We start from the raw sequence: 23,033 nt of genomic DNA on the forward strand, positions 1-23,033 counted from the left end.
AGCTGGGCGTGGTGATGTGTGCCTGTAGTCCCAGCTACTCAGTAGGCTGAGGCAGGAGAATCACTTGAATCTGGCAGGCGGAGGTTGCAGTGAGCTGAGATCATGCCACTGCACTCCAGCCTGGGCCACAGAGCAAGACTCTGTCTCAAATAAATAAATAAATAAATAAATAAATAAGTAAATAGATAAATAAATAAAGTACTTGGACCTCTGTTACTCAAAGTGTTGTCTTCAGACAAGGATCATCAGCAATACCTAGGGGCTTGTTATAATAGAAATGCAGACTCTCAGACCTGGCCCCAGCCCTGCTGAATCAGAAGCTGCCTTTTGACAATATCCCTAGGTACTTTCTATGGCCAGGAGAGAAACTGACTTAAGCAGTGCCTGTAACATAGCAAGTACTACATAATGTTGGTTAAATTTTAGAGCAGTTCTGGTTTTTCACCAGTCATAACTGGTCATAGAAAGATGTTGAAAATCTTGAAATAAGGCTTATTTCTTGTTTGTGTCAGGCAAGCTTTTCCAATAAATAGCTGGGGTGCTGTCTCAGGCCAATCACTGTGTACCTCTGGTCTTCAGCTTACTCGTCTGTGATGTGAGAGTTGGAAATGCGTAATTTCAGAAGTATCCTTCCAGCTCTGGCCCTTTGGTATTCAATACTGCCTTTCAATTCACATTTTACTGAGCAGGGAGTTAAAGAAGACCCAAGATTTCTTTTGGAAACTGTATAAAAGTAAGGCCTTGGAAAAATATTTACAAATGTCCCTTATGGTGCAAGCTAATCATGCCAGAATTGTCCAAATTAAAAAAATCTCACCGGTTCATCTTATTATGTCTTTCTATATTCTTTTTTGAGACAGAGTCTTACTTTTGTCACCCAAGCTGGGGTACACTGGCATGATCTTGGCTCACTGCAACCTCCGCCTCTAGGGCTCAAGTGATTCTCATGCCTCAGCCTCCTAAGAAATTTGGATTACAAGAACCCACCATCACGCCTGGCTAGTATTTTGTATTTTTAATCGAGACTGCCATGTTGGCCAGGCTGATCTCGAACTCCTGACCTCAAGTGATCCACCCACCTTGGCCTCCCAAAGTGCTGGGATTACAGGTGTGAGCCACCACACTCAGACCATCTTATTCTGTATTAGTATTTATTTGATGATACTAAGAACTTGCAGGATTCTGTTGCTCTTGACAGCAACTGGTCTATTAATTATTAGCCATTTTAGAATAAAAAACAATGACCCTTACAAATTATCTAACTTTTGGTGACATAATTGCTTCATAGCCCATGATTCAGACAGAGTTAGCAGTTCTTAGAGATTAATTTTCTAAAATGTAACCAGCAATCCCACCCTAACAGTCTGAAAGGGCTCCTAGAAAATAGTCCTTACTTTATAGAACAGGAAAATGAAAAGGAGGATGCCTCTCTTGAAAACATTTTTATAACCTCGATCAAGATTTTCAACATCTTTCTGTGATTGGAGGAATACAGGTCCAATTCCTTGGCCTGGTTGATACTCTTCACCTGTTTTTATTTGGCTTTAAATAATCTTTTATGGACTGAATTTTGTCTGTGTTCTTTCCACAGATTTACATGTTGAAGCCCTACCTCCTGATATAACTACTGGGAAATAAAAGTAAAATTCTAAGCCCCTCAACTGAGTGAACAGACCTTCTCTTGGCCATAGCAACCCCAGAATAACCTTGAAAACGGTTCTCAGCCATGATGGTATGAGAGGTTGGACACACCTTATTATACCTGCTCCCTCACTAACAGCCATTAGGCCTTCTTCCCTACAGGCTGAATAGAAACCAGCCCTCTCAAAAGACTCTGCTGCTGATATCAACCAACCATCTGATGCTGCCCCTCCCTTTTGCAGTTTCGGTACAACAACAGACCAGCATTTCTTCCTGATGAGAGACAATTGACCATGGAGTTGTTCTGGCCAATCTACGGAGAATGTGCAGTGAAGGTTTTCATGTCATCTGCTTCATCTTTTGATGCCAGAGGGCCTGAAACTCCACCCTGGGATTATGCTAACACTGCCATTTTTTGTACACAGGACCCATGAAGAGGCACGAAGCTCAACTGTACATGTGCATGTTTTTCCTTTTGTAAATATTAATGACTCCTCCTATAATCTGTTGAATATGTACACTTAACCACCCAACTTACCATATGTTTCTGTTCCCTTTCCCCCTCCCTTGAAGTATCTGTTTTTGGCTTCTGACCAGAGGCTACACTTCCCAGCCTCTGGGAATGGCCACCCTGCAGGCTGAAACTCTTCATGAGAAATAAAGCTCTTCTTTCTAAATTTATGAAAGTTGTCATTCTTAAATTGATATGATATTTGGAGGTAGAGCCTTTAAGAAGGGAATTAAGGTGAAACGAGGTCATGAGAGTGGGGCCCCAATCTGATAGGACTGGTGTATTAGTCTGTTTTCATGCTGCTGATAAAGACATACCCAAGACTGTTTATAGAAAAAGAAAACGGACTCACAGTTTCATGTGAGTGGGGAGGCCTCACAATCATGGCAGAAGGCAAACAGCACATCTTACATGGTGGCAGAGAAGAGAGAATAACAGAACTTGTGCAGGGAAACTCCCCTTTATAAAACCATCAGATCTCACAAGACTTATTCACTATCACAAGAACAGCATAGGAAAGGCCCACCCCCATGATTCAACTACTCCCCAACAGGCCCATCCCATGACATGTGGAAATTGTGGGAGTTACGATACAGGATGAGATTTGGGTGGGGACACAACCTAACCATAACAACTGGTGTCCTTATAAGAAGAAGAGGTAGTAGAACTCACTCTCTTTCTCTCTGCATAAACAGCGATGAGGCTACATGAAGATACAGAGAAAAGGCGTTGTCTCTAAGTTAGCAAGAGAGGCCTCACCAGAAACCAACCCTAATGCCACTTTGATCTTGGACTCCAGGCTTCAGAACTGTGAGAAAATAGCTGTCTGCATTTTAAGCCACCTGGCCTGTGGTATTTTATTATGGGTGCCCAAGCAGATGAATGCATCCTCTTTGCATTTTCTTTTCTTATGCTTCCACAAGGTGCTTGTCTCTTTCTATATGCCCAGGATGTGCCCACTTCCATATCTTTCTCCTGAGTCCTCTTAGGATCGTTTTCCTCTGCACTGCTGCTGTAAGTATCAGTTGGTTTTCATGGCTCTGTTCAAATGACATCTCTTCTGGGAAGCCTTCTGAAGTGGGTTGCATAAGGTCTCTCCCAAATTCATGGTGATCTGGAACCTTAGAATGTGACCTTATTTGGAAATAGGGCCTAAAGACCAATAACTCGTATATTTGTAAGAAGAGGAGATGACCCAGAGATGCACAAAAGATGGCCATGTGAAGACAGAGGCAGATATTGGAGTGATGCTACCACAAGCCAAGGAATGCTGGTAGCTGGAACAGGCAAGAGTTATCTTCTAGAGCCTTCAGAAGGGGTGTGGCTCTGTTGACACTAATTTTGGACTTTTGGCTTCCAAAACTGTGAGAGAATAAATTCCTGTTGTTTTATGCCACCAAGTTTGTGGTAACTTGTTAAGGCAGCCATAGAAAGCTAATAGGCCTTCTCTGATCCTCCCAGAGGAAAGTTCCCAGGGGACATTTTGCCACTTCCTGAGACTTTCCACCTTCTATTATAGCTTATTTAATTGCATCCCATTGGTTCACCAAGACTGTGACCCTTGGACGGGAGAATCTTTGAGCCAACAAAGTACTCATCACAGAACCTTGGATATTGCAATGTTTGTAGTCCTCAAAAATGTCTTAAATAAATGAACAGAAGTTCTGGGCGTCAGATTTCCTAAGGGAAATAATAGCTTTTTCCTAGGACAAAAATGCTGCAACCATGACATGTGCACATCTACTTCCAGATTAATTTACGCAGCAGCATGTAGGGGGAATGAGAATTTCCTACACAATTGTTAGTGATTGTTTATTGAAACTTTATGAGAGAAACATTACTGTGTAGTAGAAAGGGCACAAGACTGGGCATTTAAAACTCTAGAATTGGGTTGGAGTCCAGGTCTTTCTAATTATTAGCTGTGATACCTTAGGTAAGCCATTCTCGGGCTCAGTATCAATATGAGCAAAATGAGAATAAAATGGTGAGGTGCTGCCTACCCCATGGGCATGTTAGGAAACTTGCATGAGGTAGGCTATAAGAGAGGGTTCTGGAAGCTACAAAGTCTCTAAGCTTCTGAGCTGGTTTGAGAGTTATCTAGAGTGCCTCGTGGGGTCACAGTCATAGTCACAGAGCTGTAGGAGTTAGACCTATAAGGGAGTTGAAGGATCATATAATGAACACCCCAATACCACATGAGGAAAACGAGTCCAAGAGAAATTGTGACTCACTTATCTACTCTGAATCCAGTGGCCCCACAGTGGGAGCCTGGGTCCCTTCTCACTAAGCTGAGATGCCATAGCAAGAGGCAACTAGCAATGTTTCTTTCTTTGCAGAAACTAATCACAGTGAGCTCATCTGATGGAACAGACAGAACAAGTGCAGGACAATTCTCAGAAACACAATAAGAATGTTATACATAACGTCAAACTCATTTCGTCAGATGATTCTTTGCAGTTCATTTTGAAGAATGTCGTAAACATTTTAGCAATCATAACATGATAAGGGTATAACTAACGATGGCATTTATCCAAGGCTTAGGTTGTAGAATATTATGCCCTAGATATTTGACAGACAGGAGTGTGAATTTTTAAGTCAAATAGATGAGGTGGAGATACCCAGGGAATATACTGGCAAATCAGCAGTTCTCAATGGAAGAGTAAACGTCCATGATGTGATGTAAGTGTCCGTGATGTGATGCAGAGATTGACAGTCTAGTTCCTAGATCTGAAACTGTTAAAATGCTGATTCTGGTATTCCCAGTCGCTTGTTGAAGAAGAGGTTAAAAACCTGTTATAAGGCACTGTAGATGTGAGTGATTGGTTAACTTTAAAATGTCCCTTACTGTGGGCAAGATCACATAGTTGGATGCATGAAAGAGTGCTCTATTTATTAAGGAAATGAGAACTACGAATGAGAAAGCTGGATGCTAACATTCTCAGATGGGAGCTCATTTTATTTTCTAGTAAAGAAAAACACCAAGGAATATGTCTCAAATTAAGGTTATGCTGTGCTAGATATATGAAGAACTATGTCTTTAAATGACTTAACGGGACATTTTCGAGCAACTCAGCACTTGGCAGGTTTCATTTTGACAAGCAGGAGCAGGTGGGAGGCTCAGGCTTCTCAACCTTGAAGAGATGACCCCAAATGACTTTGTGTTTTCCTGATAGCTGCAAGATAAAATAAGGGTTAATCAACTGTCTGGGGGAAGGTACATCCATTGCTCAGGTGAAGGGGAGAGGATTGTATGACAGATGAATAGAAAGAACCAGTGTCAGGAAAGCACACAGTGACATACGTGCTGGGAAGCACGCTGGCCAGGCATCCCTGGGGTCCAGTGGTAATGGTTTCTGTTCAGCACAAAGGAATTAAACCCAACAGTCAACGGTGCTCACACAAGCGTGCATACTTCTGCAGCTCTTGAGTGAGAGATTTTTCTGTTTTTCTACACTTGAGAGGAACCGACCCTGCAGAGGCAATACACTTCCAGGCAGGCTTATGCCTTTTCTGAACTTTGAGAGGCTTTAAATGTTTTGAAAATAGGTAACTTTTCTGAAATTGTTTCAAGTCGGGACCCTTTTGACACTCTTTTCCACTTTTTCTACTGCTTCTATTTTCTTCATTAGTGCCTCTCCCTCTTCTGCTTCCTCTAATCTCTGTCCCTGCCAGTCTGGGTCAAGTTTCTGGCACCTGACTTGTTTGCCAGGAAAAAGACAACTGCGGTGAAGGAGAAAACCCTTTCCTGCGTGCTCGGCTGCCTTCGGATCCAATGCTCCTAGCTGGGAGATGGGAAGCTGTGGGCTGCGCAGTGGGCCCCATGGTTTTGGAAAGGGGACACCCCACCTTGTGTTCATCTTTGTAGAATCTGGGCAGGTTTGGGGGTCCTCATGAAAGATTTTGAAATTTTTGAAGTCTATACTCTGCCTGTTTTTCTACAAAATTCTTTAGTAGGTGAATCATTTACTTAACATTGTATACTTGGGAGAATGTGATGATGGGGACAGAGCATGCTGTATTGCATGGCCTCTTAGGAAGAAAACACTATGGGCTGCCCTGCAGGAAGCAGGCAGAAACTGTCGTCAGTGAATGTTGGGAGGGTCCATAATGTTGGATTGCAGTAGAACTAGAGTGAGGTATTTGATTTTGGTTCTATTTGTTTGGTATGAAAATTCTATCAGATTCTCTCATGTTCATATTTCTCCCTGTATTCATAAAAGAACAGTTTTGCAAACCAGAAAAAAGATATACACAGTTGGCCCTCCATATCTTTGGGTTCTACATCTGTGGTTTGAACCAATTGCAGATTGAAAATATTCAGAAAAAACTGTGATATGTGTAAGTCTTTGGGAGTTCATGCTGTATAAATAATTACTGTGAAGTTTCCATTTCATATGTGTAGACAGACTCTTGGAAATATCTAAGATAGTAACAATGGGAAGTGGTCATATATTGAAAGAAAGAGAACAGCACAAATTGAATCCGAATCATAATTTTCTAAAGCAAATGTGGATGTGAACATATATTACTGTACAGTCATCCCTGAATGTCTAAGGGAGATTGGTTACAGGGCCCCCAAGGATACCAAAACCTACGAATGCTCAAGTCCCTGATCTAAAAATGGTGTAGTATTTGCATATAATCTATTCACATTCTTCTGTATACTTTAAATTGTCTCTAGATTACTTATAAGGTCTAATACAATGTAAATGCTATGTAAGTAGTTTTCACACTGTATGGTTTAGGGAATAACGATAAGAAAAAAAAGCTATTTATACAGCATGGACTCCCAAAAGACTTACACATATAATAGTCAGATGATGATTTAAAAATTGCTGTGTCAGGTCTTTCAACCTTTAATTCCATTTTTATTTTGCTTTTCTCACTCTCTCCACAAGCACGAATATACTTATACGTAATGTATATAATATTCTTCTAAATCTTGATCATTTGATTGAGGTGGTGTTTGCCAGGCTTCTCCACTGTAGTCACTATTTTTCTCTTTGCAAATAGTACAAAATTTGTGAGGAGACGCTTCACAATTATGTAAACATCCTATTTGTCTTTAAATTTTCCTGCACTTGTTAGCATCCACTGCTAATTTCCCAACTCCAAGATGCCAAGAAATAAATGTGGAAGGAATGATGAAGTTAGAAAATCAGAAATCTATTTTTATAAAAAGAATCTGCAACATTTTTTTACTATTCTGGAATGTATTTTATAGGTGGTATAATCTATCTATTTATAACTTCAGCTGTAATATAAAGGAGAAACAAAAGGATGATAATGTCTAATAAAAAATAATGTGTATTTCAGTATGTAAATGCTTTGGCACTTCTATACAAGAGGATACATTGGGATTCAGGTGTGTGCCCCTATGTGAGAAATCATGGTTCGGGGATAGCTACATGTGCAGAGGTGGCCTGCTGATGTCTCAGAGTCAGCCAGTGGTATTGTGTTGGTAATGTGATTTTTGAAACCAATGAACAACTTTTGGTAAAATTTGAAATAAAGTGTGCAAAATGTTCCTTCAATTACCCCATATTCACAATCCCACAGAATTTGGTATAAATTAAAATAGTGCAAAAATTATTTGAGTTTAAATCTAAGATGTACATAAAATTTAGATAACGATAGATTTTTTATCTACATGGATGCTGGGCAGGACGTTTGACAAATTGTACAGGGTGTGGATAATTCTTTGGAGTGTGGCACCAATCTCCTCATTTCAGGACATCTGATACCACTGGTTTGAACCCACTAGATGTCTTTAGCATACTCTAATCATCCAGACAATAACATAACTCCCACAAATGTCCAAAAACGTCCCCTGGAGGTCTGGTTGAGAAGCAATGTTCTGAGCTCTCTCACAAGCTCAGATTCCTGGCCACTGGTACCCCTCCCCTTTGCCAACAACAACAAAAACACAAAAAGCACATATATTGGTTTTTTCTTGGTGTCCCTGAGTAATGTTCTAGTCATTCACCTGTTTGCTTTAGCCCTCTCTATTGCATCTTGTAGGTCTTGGGCATGAGAGACTTTTTAATTTCCATGGATGCATAATATGTTGATTTGAGGTTTAAGAGAACAATGTCAAATGGCCTGATCCACCATATTTGCCCCTTCATGGAGATGAATACGAAGATTAATATCTCCTTCAGTTAAGACTAGGAAGACAAGGGACATTTTCAAGGACTCAAACCAAGCTCTAACTCTTCCATATACTTCTCCCCCAACATTTGTAGATGTCTTTAACGTTCCATCAAAGGTTTTGCTCCTTGGTGTTCCTGAATTTAGATCAAAATCTGGAGCAGAAATGTGATCAGATAACAGGAAAGTTTGGTTTTGAAAGGCTATCTTGCCACATTGAAATAAGAAGCCTTATAAACAAGTGCTTGAGTGACCAATAATGCAATTGTGGAGAACCACCCTATTACTTGAACTTCTAAGTCATTAAGAATGTTTCGACCAAGAAGAGCCTGGCCTACCTGATTTATTAATCTGTTTTAAACAATAATAATGTGAACAAGTCAAAGGAATCTTAAGGAAGGAGAACTGTATTTGAGCTGAGGAGTTTCTGTTGATTGAGTTTGGACAGACATATTAATAATAACTAAAACATGTGGTATTTTTGTTTGTCATCATTGGAGTCTTCCTGGAGTCAATTTCCCCTCTGTTTCTCCATTTTTCTCTCTCTTTTGCTTTCCCAGGCCTCCCATAATTTTGCTTTCTTTAATGCTTTCATGTTCCAACATTTTAGGCATGATGAATCTGACTTCTAACTGAACTGAGCAAATGATTTCATTACAGTCATGCTTTAAAATCACATTTACAAATTCTCACAGGTCAGCAGCAGAGATACTGGAAACTGGGAGTGCCTACCAAGCACAGATGGGCTACATTATTTTTGTGGTTTTCACTTTGTTCTTTCAGACTGTTTCTTGAGGCCTTCTCCCATCTAGAATCTTTCTCAGGAGTATTCTGGGTGCTTTGACCTGGATCAGTTACTACTTTGGCTTGTGGCAACGTGACAAACTGGCACAACAGGACAAAAATGAGTTGACTATTTCAGCTGAATTTCCTGGGAGTTTCATTCACAATAAAGGAGAGGGAGAACAAGTAGAAAACTGGAACGTGCGGCTCCTCATTATCCCTTTGTTGTACCATCATGCAATGAATGTTTACCAAATTCCCTTTATGTCTCATAGCAGAAGGCCACAAGGAGAGTGACTGAGTTCCCATGGCTACCACAAGAGGCCACCAGGTGGGACAAAGAATTCAGGGTGAGGAAGTAGATGGCCTGGGTCCCCATTTCTGTTGTTACCTCCTAGCAGTTAGCATGTCTGAACCTCAAACTCCTTATAACAACCCCAGTTTTGTCTACAGCTCAGTATGATTGTGAAGTCAAGTGAAACAAGAAAATCCCAAGGATGAGTTAAAGAAAAAAACCCCACAAGCGTTTACAACAGCACAAAGCAGCTTTTCTGAGACCACATAGATGGGAATTAAGTTTCAGGAGTCTGGGGTACAAGCCTGAAAGTACATCCACTCTGTGCCTCCCAGGGCAGCTGAGAAGGCTGCATGTTCCGGAGCAAACCCTTTGAATGAGGGCGGAGTGGGCAAGAGAACAAGTGAGCCATCCTATTGTTTCTTCAACCTCAAAATGTCAAAATTGAACTCATCACTTCTTGACCTTGGCTTTAGGCCACCACTTCCCCTTCATGGCGCTCTCTGGCCCTAATACCCTAGCCTTTTGAAGTTAACAGCACGGAAGGCAACCGTGTCCACCCACAGTGTGATTCTTGGCTGCACTGTGAGGCCCAGACACTGGGCCAGAGTGGACGTGGCTCTGATGTCTTATGATTCTCCCCGTTGTATGCTCAGAATCTTGTTTACTAAGTCTGCCAAGAACGGAGACTACCTAGAGAAGGTTTTCACTTAAATAATTCAGCGTGGCATTGAACCAAGTCAACTTGCTAAATGATAAAATTGGAGAGAAAGAACTAGATTTAGGATTCAATCATCCAGGCTCTACTCTGGGCTCTCTACTTATTTTTTGTTGGCTTTGGAAAAGTTACTTCACCTGTTTGCACCTCAGTTTCCTAATTTGAAAAAGGGGGTTAATAATCACTGCCACTATCAAGTTACAGGGCTGCTGTGAGAGTCGGATGGAAGGATATATTTGGTGTGTCATCAACTGGCGAGCTCCCTATGGTACAAGGAACAAAAAGTAGATTTGGGGTGATTCGTTGTTAAAGAAAGGCAATTGGAAAGAAAGTAGAATTTATTGACGTTTGTTACGAACCTGACTTCATGTTACATATGTAATCACATTCACTCTTCACAAGAATCCCGTGAAGTGGACATTATTATCCTCATTTTTCTCAGAGAGGTTAAGTAACTTACCCAAGATTACATGCTGCCAACTGACCTGGCTGGAATTCAAATCCAGGTCAGGCTGATTCCAAAACTCTTGTTCTTTGTATGACATCTGCTGCCTCAATAGTAGAACAAATTATACATATTTGTGTGTACAATTTATATACATATATATATTCTTTTTTCTGAAATAGGGGCCTTTGTCACCCAGAGTGCAGTGGTGTGATCTCAGCTCACTGCAGCCTCTGCCTCCCAAGTAGCTAGGACTACAGGCCACCAACACATGGCTAATTTTTTTTTTTTTTTTTTTTTGGTATTTTTGTAGTGATGGGGTTTCACTATGTAGCCCAGGCCAGTCTTGAACTCCTGAGCTCAGGTGATCCATCTACTTTGGCCTCTCACAGTGCTGGAATTACAGGTGTGAGCCACTGCACCCCACCTAAAACAAATATATACTTTGACTCTAGGCAGTACATGAGTGATTTCTCTACTTGTATGTACAGAGATAAAACAAAAAAGCAAACCCCAAAATTCAATATTTATATCTTAATCCAAACAACACTTCTGTATTTGAGAAAGGAAAGTCCAGGCTAAATAGATGTCTCAGAGATTCAAAGCTGAAGGTTTTGCAGACACCACACCTAAGTGGGTATTTAATCCAGGAGTGTTAGGAGAAGAATGCCAATTGACAGGACTGCCATGAGATTCCATAGGGACAGTAAACATCCATCGTGATAGCCTGAAGCCAAAACACATGCCATCAGCAGGCAGCTGAATCCACAAATCCAGCTGCATCTGGCTGCTGGGAAGCATTTCACATCATCTTTGCCGGCAAGAGCTCAAACTCACTAGGTTTAAATGAAAACTATTGATAGGAAATGTAGAGAACTCATGAAGGAATGTGTTCGGTGGAAACTTAAGTGCAAAGCTCTAAATGTTTTGTTTCTAGGGATCGATGAGAAGGCTTAAGAATCTAGAATCTGGGCATTTTAGATCTGCTTAGTACGGGGATAATTTGCGGCCTCAGGTTTGGAGTCACGTTTGAAAAACTGGCTCCTGGATTGCAGGAAAACAGAAAAACAATATAGCCATTTGGTATGACTTGTTATAAAACTTAGCTGGTGGTTTTTAAAAATAGTTCCAAACCAAATTAGCTCTGGGCACCTGCTGGAGCTTAGTATGTTTTCAGATAGACTTGTTTGCTGTCAGCCAAAAAAAAAAAAAAAATCCAACCCAACAAAACCTTCCACCCACATGGTTTGTTATAAAACCTGACACTACTAATGCTTTTCCAAGCCACTTTTCTTAGATCAAATCATTCAAATAAAGACACATGGCATTTGACATCTTGAAAGAATGGGGCAAATTATTTGCTGTTAGATAACAGTTTCAGAAAGTCATGGGAAGAAGAAAGGTAGGAAATGTTAGAAAATGCAATGTATTAATCACTATGTGAAAGCTTTTCTAATTCTTCATGTGACTTCATTCCAACACAGATATTATAATATGGCTGGAATGTTGGGATTTACAGCTTTATAGGACAGGTCTCTTAAACCATCTCTGTTATTGCAATGTTTACCCAAGATGTGCGTGGATATAGCTGTTTCAAGTGATTTGGACATTTTGTTTATGTGACAGAAAATATATAAATGATATTTAAATGAATAATGGCAACAATGACAGCAACCAAAGTGGCAAAAATTCGTTTTCTGGAGATTTTATTTTTTAAGCAATGTTGAAAGCTGTCCATTGCTCATAGACTATGTTAAGACCTGGATCAACATTCACAAATGAAAATCTCATTTCTGCAGTGCTCTGAGGGTGATTTAGGTTTCATAGGCCTCATTTAAATTCTGATCTGTAGCAGTTCTCTGACTGCAGTTGGGAAAGAATCCTGTTTAATTATACATATGTTTTATATAGTAAAATGGCTTCAGAAAGCCTCTCTTACCATCACTAGTCTACATATCATTGAATAAAATACTACTGACTCACTAGTGATTCACCCTGCCTTCCTGAATAACTTTGAATAATTTAACTTCCTAACCACTGCAGGTTCTTGAAATCAAATTGGTATCTTAGAAGTCCCGATAGGAGTAATTATAATAATAATGGCAAGGATATTGATGACTACTATTGTTACTACTACTTACTAAATGCCTGGTACTAAAATAGACACTTTGTATGCATTTTTGATATACTTGATAACAGTCCCGTAAAAGTTATTATTAGCCCATTTTATAAATGGGGAAACAGGACCTCAGAGTTTGTACAGTTTAAAAAAATGGAAATATTGGAATCTGAATCCAAAACAGCCTGACTCAAAACAATGTTCTTTCCATTATGCAAGGGAAAAAAAGGTTGAGTATCAGAGAGAAGGTAGAAGGAGACATTTTCTCCAGGAAGTGACCCACAAAATGGCAAATATGCTTTGATCCCCATTTCTGAAACCCCAGACATAAATATGATATAGAAACACTCTTATTAGCTCTAAATGAGGAGATGCGGGTCAAAACTTGCAGAAATTCTCTAGGCACTCTTCTAAACAGGTGTGGTTTAAATTAACCCAGCCAAGCACAGTAAGAAAAGCTGCCTTATTTGTTGCTAAAAGGCCTGGTCAGATATAATCATTAAAGTGTGTGAGTTCTCTATTGAGTAATCCACTTTTGCCATGGAAATCTTAAAATAAACTCTTCTTTATGAATGTGAAGGCTCACTAATTCTCCTTTCACTAAACCCCAAACCCTGTAATTTTTCCTAAGTACCCGAGAGTCTCACAAATGCTGATACCAGAGCATTTTAGTCTATCACAAAGATTTTGTTTTAAATTATCATTGGAAAAAAAAAAAAAATCAGATTCAGCATTTCCTAGAAGTAATTGAAATGAAACTGGATTTCCCAAATAAAGAAAAGTATTTTAGTGGAGTTAATCCTTGACTTGTCTTATTGACAGCAATTTTTACTTAAGCTTTTGGCATTATTTATCTGCACTGTTTTTTAAGGTTATCAGATGGGATTGAAGCATACATGACATTGCTATTTATGTATTTAATTGCTTATCTCAGAGTATTTAGATCTTGGTTTAGCAACCTGGAAAAATATTTACTAGTCTTGGACTTTTTATTATTATTATTATTATTATTTTAAATAGAAGGGGCTCAAGCTTTGTATGAGTCCTTGTACACTTCAGGCGACCAAACCAGAACACCTGAAAAATTTGGTCAGCTTCATTTGCCACCACTTGTTTACACAGCTGAGTCATGTACTAAGCATTTGGAAGCATCTCCCATTACTGCTTGTGTAGACTAAGTTAGCCCTCAATGAATTGGACCAGGGTTGAAAATAATCCTATTGTGATCTGTCTGAGGTTATGTAGGCTTGGCTAAAAATATCCTGCCACATCCTCATAGAAAATTAAAAAACGGTAAAGATGATGTAAGTAAACAACTGAATAGCAGTGCATTTATCTCATGATAAGTGTAATCAGAAGACCTCTACTAGCTGAAGTCTTTCTTTACCATATCCAAGCTAATACGAACTTTCTCTTTTAAATCTTGCTGCCTAAAGTACTTAGGTCATATCTTTTTGTTATGCAAGACCATCTGCTAGAATATACCGCTTCTTTGTGCATATTACAAAAACGAACCCTGCTGATTAGACCAATTACAAAAAGGTATCCCTTGCTCTGGGTCTGGGTTAAGGCAGCTCTGTGCCAGCTCTGTGCAGACTGGATTTCAGCCCCGCTTATCTTTCCTTGTGTGTGGTGACTTGTTCTTGTGCTACTTATAGTTTGTCCTGTATGACAGATATTTATATTTTACCATTTACTAATTTATTCACTTGACAAATGTTTAATGAGCACTCATTACATACCAGGCATTAATGAAGCTCTGGAGAATTCAAAGATTTATAAATAAGACCTGGACCCTGCCCTCAAGGAACTCATGTTTTAGTCGGGGTGAAGGATACTGTCATCAGTATCCCAGCAGCAAACAGATGGCACAGTCATAGGATAAGTTAAAGAGAATGTAATAAAGAGATTATTCACAGGACAGCATGTAGGGAACTTACAAGGGATAGTGTAGGATCTAAGGGCTAGCAAGGCATGGTTAAAATGGTGGATTGGGGGAAGCAGCTACCAGAACCCAGAGAGAGATAGTGCTGGCTGGAGAGGGTCCCTGGCCAGAGCTAAACTTAGGAGGAGGGTTACAGGCAGGGACCCGAGGGCTCTGCAACGAGGGAGGTGGGTGGAGGGAATAAACATCCCACCTCACTCTACTGTCCTCTCATCTCCTCATTGCGTAAAGGTGTTCTTCATTGGCTGAACTTGAGCAGAAGTCAGGAGACTAGGATGCTGATTGACGTATTCTTTAGAGTTCAGCCTTTGGGGTGCAGAGAACAGACGTTAAGGAGGGTGGAGAGTGAGTCTGTAGGAGAAAACAGAAGATATCCACCATGATCCATTTCTCTTGCCTCTCTCTATCCACTCCTGTCCTTTACATAGCTAAAAGTTTATGTTCCAATACAGGAAACATACAAAATCCTATCAGTTTCCACATCACTGACATTGATATCATCAATCTGGTCATACTCTCAGCTGAAAACTAAAATGTCAACAATCATCAGTGTTCTTCATATAAAGTAATGAGGGTGTGGGGGACAACCTATTAATATAAAATATAGCTGCTACCTTGTCTGCCTCTATAGCTCGTCACAGGGCTTAACTGGTAATGATGGCTGTCTTTGTCCCACAGCTGTTTCCCTCGTTCTGTGCTCACATGCTCTCTGGTGCTATGGACTGAATGTTTGTGTCCCCCCTCAAATTCATAGGTTGAAACTCTACCCCAAATGCTATGGTATTCAGTGGGCTCTTTGGGAAATAATTAAAATTAGATGAGTCATGAGGGTGGACCTTCCTCAATGGGATTAGTGCCTTTACGAGCGATGAGAGAGCTTACTTCAGCTCCCTGTTTTCTGCCACCTGACGATACAATAAGAAATTGGAAGTCTATCTGAAAGAGGGTCCTCACCTGATTTCAGACTTCCAGCCTCCAAAACTATGAGAAATAAATTTCCATTGTTTATAAGACACCCAGTTTATAGTACTCTGTTATAGCAGCTGAGTTAAGAGTGCTTTACCTGGTGAGGTGACCCAAACCTTCATTCCTATGGGATCTGAGTCTTTGGATTCCATTTTGAGTTGCTGTAGTTTTCCATTGACCATGAGTTATTGTGCACATCTACTAAGAGGTGCCCTAGTGAATCCCTGCGTTTCAAACAGAGTGCTTCATGCTTCCATTATGCAGCAGCAATCTAGTTTCCTCCTGGTAATTCAGATCAATCACCCTGACCAGTAGAATGACCTTTTTCCTCTGTCTGTTAATTCATAGCCATGAGAATTTCAAAAAGGCAAGAGGGCAGCCTCAGGATTCATCAGAATAGTGACTGTGTTTCCTGGTAGAAGCATGCTTCCTTTGGGCATGAAGACATCTAAACCCACTGAGCTCAAAGTCACATTGAGAGTAAACAACATTTCTTTGAGTTGTGGGAAAAAGATGAGAAAATTCACTAGATATGATAGTGAGAAGGAGTACTTCCACCTTCTTGCTCTGGTTTCTGGACCCATGTGTTCTAGCTCTGGAGGAGACAGGACCACGTAGTGGAAATTGGCTTAAGACATGTACTGCATCCTGTAGGATAGCACCCCAATTTCCAGTGTGTAGTCCCCCAACTGGTACCGTAGCTGATATTTTAGGAGGCTATTCTAGCTTTATATGAAACCAGGAGAAGATCAATGAAGGACATGGATATGAGCTCATTGCCATTCTTCTTTTGCCTTAAAGTATCTCCCCTGAGGCCAGGCATGGTGACTCACGCCTGTAATCCCAGCACTTTGGGAGGCCGAGACGGGCGAATCACGAGGTCAGGAGATCGACACCATCCTGGCCAACATGGTGGAACCGCGTCTCTACTAAAAATACAAAAATTAGCTGGGCCTTGGGGCACATGCCTGTAGTCCCAGCTACTTGGGAGGCTGAGGCAGGAGAATTGCTTGAATCTGGGAGGCGGAGGTTGCAGTGAGCCAAGATTGCGCCACCGCATTCCAGCCTGGAGACGGAGCGAGACTCTGTCTGGAAAAAAAAAAAAAGGAAAGAAAAAATTTCCCTTGGATGGGGAACTTGTGTAGGACACCAGTGGCAAAAGTAAAGCTTTCTGCAACTCCATGTAAGGAAAGCACTTTAGGCAGATAAGACAAGTCTGTCCCCCAGAAAATAAGTCAAATATGTGAGGACAAATTGACACACTTTCTATGACAGAGGAAGAGTCCACTGTAACTTATCTGCCTCCAGCTGACTGGGCCCCTGAGAAATTGTATCGTGTCAGGGGTTCAGTGTTGGCCCCTACTGTTGGCAGGTTGGGCACTCAGCAGGTGTGGTAGCTAGGTGCACCCTTCATCCCTGCTACCATGGCCCCCTTTTACATGCCCCATTGAGCAAACACTGAGGAGGCTGAGGAAAGAGGCTTAAGGATACTGAATCAGTCATTTTACCCACCTGATTGTTGAGAGCCTCCCCAAAAGTCATCTTTCTAATGAATATTTTCATACTTGGTCCATTTGAATAATTCATCTACAAATCTCTTCCCCACTCACTCTTGTCATCAATTTTTCAATTTTGTTTTTGTCAAGTCCATGACCACCCAGCCAACACTGTTAGTCTCTGCCCGTAAATTAGTGTAGATCAACCATTTTGCCTTTCTCATGAGGTGGACAACCAGATATACCTCCCAAAGTTCTGCCTTGGGGAGGACTTACATTAACCACTATCTTTCAGGGACGGCCTGGAAGACATACCAAGCAGATCCATCTGTTACCAGACCCGGGTATTTTCCTCCTCCCTTAGCTGGCCACGAGCTCCCTAGGACAGCACAGGTAGATTGAGGGAGAGAGAGTGAAACACTGGAGCAGGCACTGTGAAAATTGGAGCTTCCTGCTTGTGCCTTCCCAGCATGCTCTGGCGCCTCTGTATTATGCTGTTCATAACTTACAGTGCACAATTTTATGACTTGGTGTATCAGACACTTTATACTTTTAATATATTATACTGAATCCTGTAGGCTAGCACCTTTTAATACTTTAGTATTATTCCTGAAAATATCAATGTAATGACCACCTTTTATGATCAAAACCCAGTTCATGATAAGCAGCTCGGGTTACTTGATGCCTCCTGTCTGGCATTCAGTCCCTACCAGGACTTGGAAACAAGCCAGAAACTGCATTTCGAATGGAGAATCATCGTTGGCATAAGAGTGCATGGCTTGCTGAAGTCTCATTTGCAGTGCCAATGGAAGATAACTCCTGAAAATTCTCTTACAGAAGAAGAGATCACTGAGTCATGTTTTGAAGCATGAGGAACACATAACTGGGTGGACAAGCCATGGAACAGCATGTGCAAAAATTTAAAAAAAGTAAAATCGGCTGGGCGCGGTGGCTCACTCCTGTGATCCCAGCTCTTTGGGAGGCCGAGGTGGGAGGATCACGAGGTCAGAAGATCGAGATCATCCTGGCCTACATGGTGAAATCCCGTCTTTACTAAAAATACAAAAATTAGCTGGGTGTGGTGTTGCATGCCTGTAATCCCAGCTACTCAGGAGGCTGAGGCAGGAGAATCGCTTGAACCAGGGAGTTGCAGGTTGCAGTGAGCTGAGATCGTGTCACCGCACTCCAGCCTGGTGACAGAGTGAAACTCCATCTAAAAAAAAAAAAAGGGAAAAAAAAATGAGTAAAATCACGTTTGGGCACAGTGACTCACACCTGTAATCCTAGCACTTTGGGAGGCCAAGGTGGGCAGATCACCTGAGATCAGGAGTTTGAGACCAGCCTGGCCAACATGGTGAAACCACGCCACGACTAAAAATCCAAAAACTAGCCGGGCGTGATGGCTCACACCTGTAGTCCCAGCTACTCTGGAGGCTCAGGCAGAAGAATGGCTTGAACCTGGGAGGTAGAGGTCACAGTGAGCCGAGATTGCACCACTGCACTCTAGCCTAGGCAACAAGAGTGAGACTGTCTCAGGAAAAAAAGGACCCCTGGGGTCCTAATCAGGGGGTCTCGAACCTTGTAGAGGAAGTTACTGAATTCCTAGGCAGAGGAATAAGATAAGACAGAGGAATTGTCTTATCTCTTTAAATAAAGAGACTCATCTTTGTTTTCCTTCTGGTACCTTTCACAGTCTCTTACAATAGCAGATTATATGCATTTTTTGTTTCAGAATTTTAATTGGAAATGTTACATATTGTGTTGTTTATCATGTAGGTTCACAGCATTTTTCTACTAGGCTTCTAAACTACTAATTTATTTTTTTAAAAATCAGGCATCCTCCTCAACGAATTTCACATGTGACTTGTTTAGATCCTCCTCTCTCTTTCTCCATCTCTCTGGTACAGCATAGAGTCCATGTAAGGAGATTGCATGGGGGCACCTAAATGGAAATTGGCTTCTAGTCTGCTATTTGATTCTCATTATTCAAATTTCTAACCTATTTGGGTTCTCTGCTAAGTAACTTCCTAAGAAAAAAGGTTTCACCTCCTCACTTCTATGAGTAAGATACTAATGCAAATATATCCCATCTGTTAACCTTTTTGTATTCCCTTTGTGGTACATGTAAAAGTATCTTGCCTAAACTATGTGAAATATTCTACAGATAATGAGCATTGTGTTTTTGTAAGTGAATGGCATCTTTTTTTTTTTTTTTCTTTGAGACAGAGTCTTGCTCTGTCACCTAAGCTGGAGTGCAGTGGGGATACTGATGTGGGAGGGTCACTTGAGCCTGGAAGGTGAAGGTTGCAGTGAGCCAAGACTGCATCACTGCACTCCAGCCTGGGTGACAGAGGGAGACTCCCAGATTGGAGTGCAGTGGCACCATCTCAGCTCACTGCAACCTCTGCCTCCCAGATTCAAGCGATTCTTCTGCCTCAGCCTCCTGAGTAGCTGGGACCACAGGCGTGCGCCAACACGCCCGGCTATTTTTGTAGCTTTAGTAGAGACTGGGTTTCACCATGTTGTCCAGGCTGGTCTCGAACTCCTAACCTTGTGATCCGCCCACCTCAGCCTCCCAAAGTGCTGGGATTACAGGCATAAACCACCACGCCCTGCAGCATGGAGTCTTTAAAACATGAATAAATGAATTGCTCATTTTTTTTTTTTTTTGAGACAGAATCTCACTCTGTAGCCCAGGCTGGAGTGCAGTGGCACGATCTCACTCACTGCTACCTCTGCCTCCTGGGTCCTGGTTCAAGCAATTCTCCTGCCACAGCCTCCTGAGTAGCTGGGATTACAGGCATGCACCACAGTGCCCAGATAATTTTTGTATTTTTAGTAGAGACGGGGTTTCACCATGTTGGCCAGGCTGGTCTTGAACTCCTGACCTCGTGATCCACCTGCCTCAGCCTCCCAAAGTGCTGGGATTACAGGCGTGAGCCACCATGCCCGGACAATTGCTGAAATTTTTATAGTTTAATCAAAATATACAATCTTGAAGAATGGTCACAGTGATAGTACCAGATATCCATATCTTTGAAATACGTTGAGAAATGTATTACCTTACTTAGAGAAATACCATCAGTTCTGAAACATTTCTCCCATATTTCGAAATTAAAACGTTTGTTGTTCTGTGACAGGAGTAGGGCATACCACCAACAAAAAGTGCCATCTGGGCCAGGATCCTGGGAGAGAAGAGACTGGAGAACAAATGGCAGATCAAACGTTTGGATCAGAAACTCATGCAGTGTTTACAGCAGGTCTGAGCATGGCGTGCCTTTGATTTCAAAGACTACTCCATGCCTAGATAAGTTTTGTGGACTGGGGAACACAATAGTAACTGGCCCTAGGGGCACACAGAGGAACACTGGTTTACCAGCAGAGAAGGTAAAGATGATTAAGTTTGCAAAGGAAGTGTGAAGGAGACACTGACCAGTATAACAGGATTTGAGCTTTCAGCAAGCATTCTGAGACAATGCAGATGCTGTTTAACCATGGAGCAGGGCTTCAAATTCTGTGGGATTCGAATTGAGTTCCTTGAGGGTTAAAGGTTGGTTATATTGTCTATCAATAAGAGAGAAGCAGAGATTGATTTATTTTGCCAATCAACCATATTTTATCCCTTTACCCTCTAGAGAATCACGTGGTTCTAAAATGCAAAGATGTTCAGCCCTGCTAAGGTTGTCCAAACTTTAGTACTATTCCCGAAAAAATCAGTATAATGACCATTTTAGGATTTGATTCACTTTGTTGTCTCTTCCTTTTCCTTTTCCCTTCCTTCCTTCCTTCTTCCTTCTTCCTTCCTTTCCTCCCTCCTCCTCCCCCTCCCTCCTTCCTCCCTCCTCCCTCCCTCCTCCCTTCTTCCTTCCGTCGACATCTCGCTTCCCATCTCTTCCTCCTTCTTCCGAGTGGTTCGTTTTACCAAATCGGATTCCCTATTTAGCTTCCTTGATCTGGAAGCACCATGTTCGGTTAATTTTATTTTTAAGATTTGTTTAAGCATGTTAACCTCTTCGACCTTTGTGATCTTTGCCTGTTTCAGCTCCCAGCATTATTTCACCACCGCCACAACCACTTTATCTGGCACTTCACCATAACACTAACCGACTTTGACTTCCTCCCTTTTCCTTCCTTCCTTCCTTCCTTCTTCCTTCCTTCCCCTCCCTCCTCCCCCTTCTTCCCTTCTCCTCCTCCCTCTTTTCTCCTCCTCCTTCTTTACCTTCTTCCATTCTTTATCTTCTCCTTTCTTTCCTTTCTTCTTTCTTTCTTTGGGTCCCTCTGCCACCCAGGCTGAGTGCGCAGTCCCGGCCCACCGCAACCTTTCCCACCTTCCAGGCTCAAGTGACCCTCCCACATCAATATCCCCGCCCCCGCCACAATCTCCAGTAGCTGGAGCCATGGGCACCTATATTTTTTGTAGAGATGGAGTTTCACCAGTATGTCCAGGCTGGTTTCAAACCCCAGGACTCAAGAGAACCACCTGCCACGGCCTCCCAAAGTGTTGCAATTAGAGGTGTGAGTCTCTGCGCCAGATCTAAATCAGAATTTCTGTTTTCAAAACTAAAACAGTGATCAAATGTGCATTATGGGGTACAGCGGACAAACATGCATCTTCTTCAGTCATCATCTAGAACTATTTAGTAAGCCTAAAATTACAAATAGCCTTAATAGGTGCTATGCAAAGACATGGCCACAGAGTCAGTCCATCTATCTAGTGTCTTATCAAACCACCACCCTTGACATAAATATTTAGTTACAGGATAGGAAGGGAAAGAAAAGAAGAATAATCTCAAATCAAAGGTGGCTATCCTTAATAACCCTTGTTAAAGGCAACAACAGAATTCATCACTGTCATTTATGCCATTGCACTGCTTTTACTTTTATTTTACTAAACAGAATGGCAATTTTTGTTACTGTGTCAATGATCTCTCTACTTTTAACTTTTAAATTGCTTTCCAAGGGTATACTTGGAGCTCTATAGAGCGGCATATAGCTATAACTAAATAAACAACTTAGTTTTACATTAAGGCATTTACAAGTCAACTTACAAGCTTTCAGGATGGAAAGCAAGGTTAAATTACAGGGTGAAAACTGGGAGACCTTTGGGCAAGAATGAGCAAAAGGAATGTGACTGTTATTTGTAGATTCCATATACTGAAAACAAACATTTTTTGAAGTGTTTTTTAAAACTTCTTGAACAACTCCAGTGTCTCTAAGAGTTTATGGAATAAACAGTTAGAATGTTCCTGATGCATTGTTTGTGGCAAGATTTGCTAAAGATTGCTTCATTGCACTTCTATCCAACAATGACAATATAAACTGGAATAAACACTGTTACAGCCCAAATCTCCAGGAAAGTAAATCTTCCTTTGTTGCTTGAATGAAAGGAAATGTTTTTGAGCTCACTTAAGCTTTCCAGCAATTTCTGAATTTCTTTTTTCTTTTTTTTTTTTTTTGAGACAAAGTCTCACTCTGTCACTTGGGCTGGAGTGTAGTGGCACCATCTCGGCTCACTGCAACCTCCGCTTCCCGGGTTCAAACGATTCTTGTGCCTCAGCCTCCCAAGTAGCTGGGATTACAAGCGCCTGCAACCACACCTGGCTAATTTCTTGTATTTTTAGTAGAGAGGGGGTTTCACCATGTTGGCCAGGCTGGTCTCGAACTCCTGACCTCAAGTGATCCACCTGCCTCGGCCTCCCATAGTGCTGGGATTACAGGCATGAGCCATCATGCCCGGCCTGCTTTCCAGTAATTTAGATGCCAAATATTTAATATCTGAGTCAGTGGGTAATTAAGAAACCAAAATTTAAATCTCTGAAGATTTCTGATTGATTTTTCACAGGAAAAGAATAATACATTTATCTTTGAGGCAAATTCAGCCAAAGTCTCTGGAGCTTGTCAATACTTAAAATTATATTTATAGATGGCAAAAAGATTTATTTTAGGTCATTTGCCTCCTGGAGT

The 23,033-nt window shown here is 41.3% G+C and overlaps 1 protein-coding gene across 1 annotated transcript in view; it reads left to right on the forward strand.

Moving 5' to 3' along the window:
- Positions 1 to 2,322, forward strand: part of LY96 (lymphocyte antigen 96) — a 113,063-nt gene extending 110,741 nt beyond the window's left edge. Inside the window, exon 5 of the transcript XR_002523853.2 lies at positions 1,592 to 2,322. The gene's annotated coding sequence lies outside the window, so the exon portion shown is untranslated. The remainder of the gene's footprint in view (positions 1 to 1,591) is intronic.
- Positions 2,323 to 23,033: the final 20,711 nt, after the last annotated feature.

This window comes from Papio anubis, chromosome 8, assembly GCF_008728515.1.
Source record: "Papio anubis isolate 15944 chromosome 8, Panubis1.0, whole genome shotgun sequence".
Lineage (NCBI taxonomy): Eukaryota > Metazoa > Chordata > Mammalia > Primates > Cercopithecidae > Papio > Papio anubis.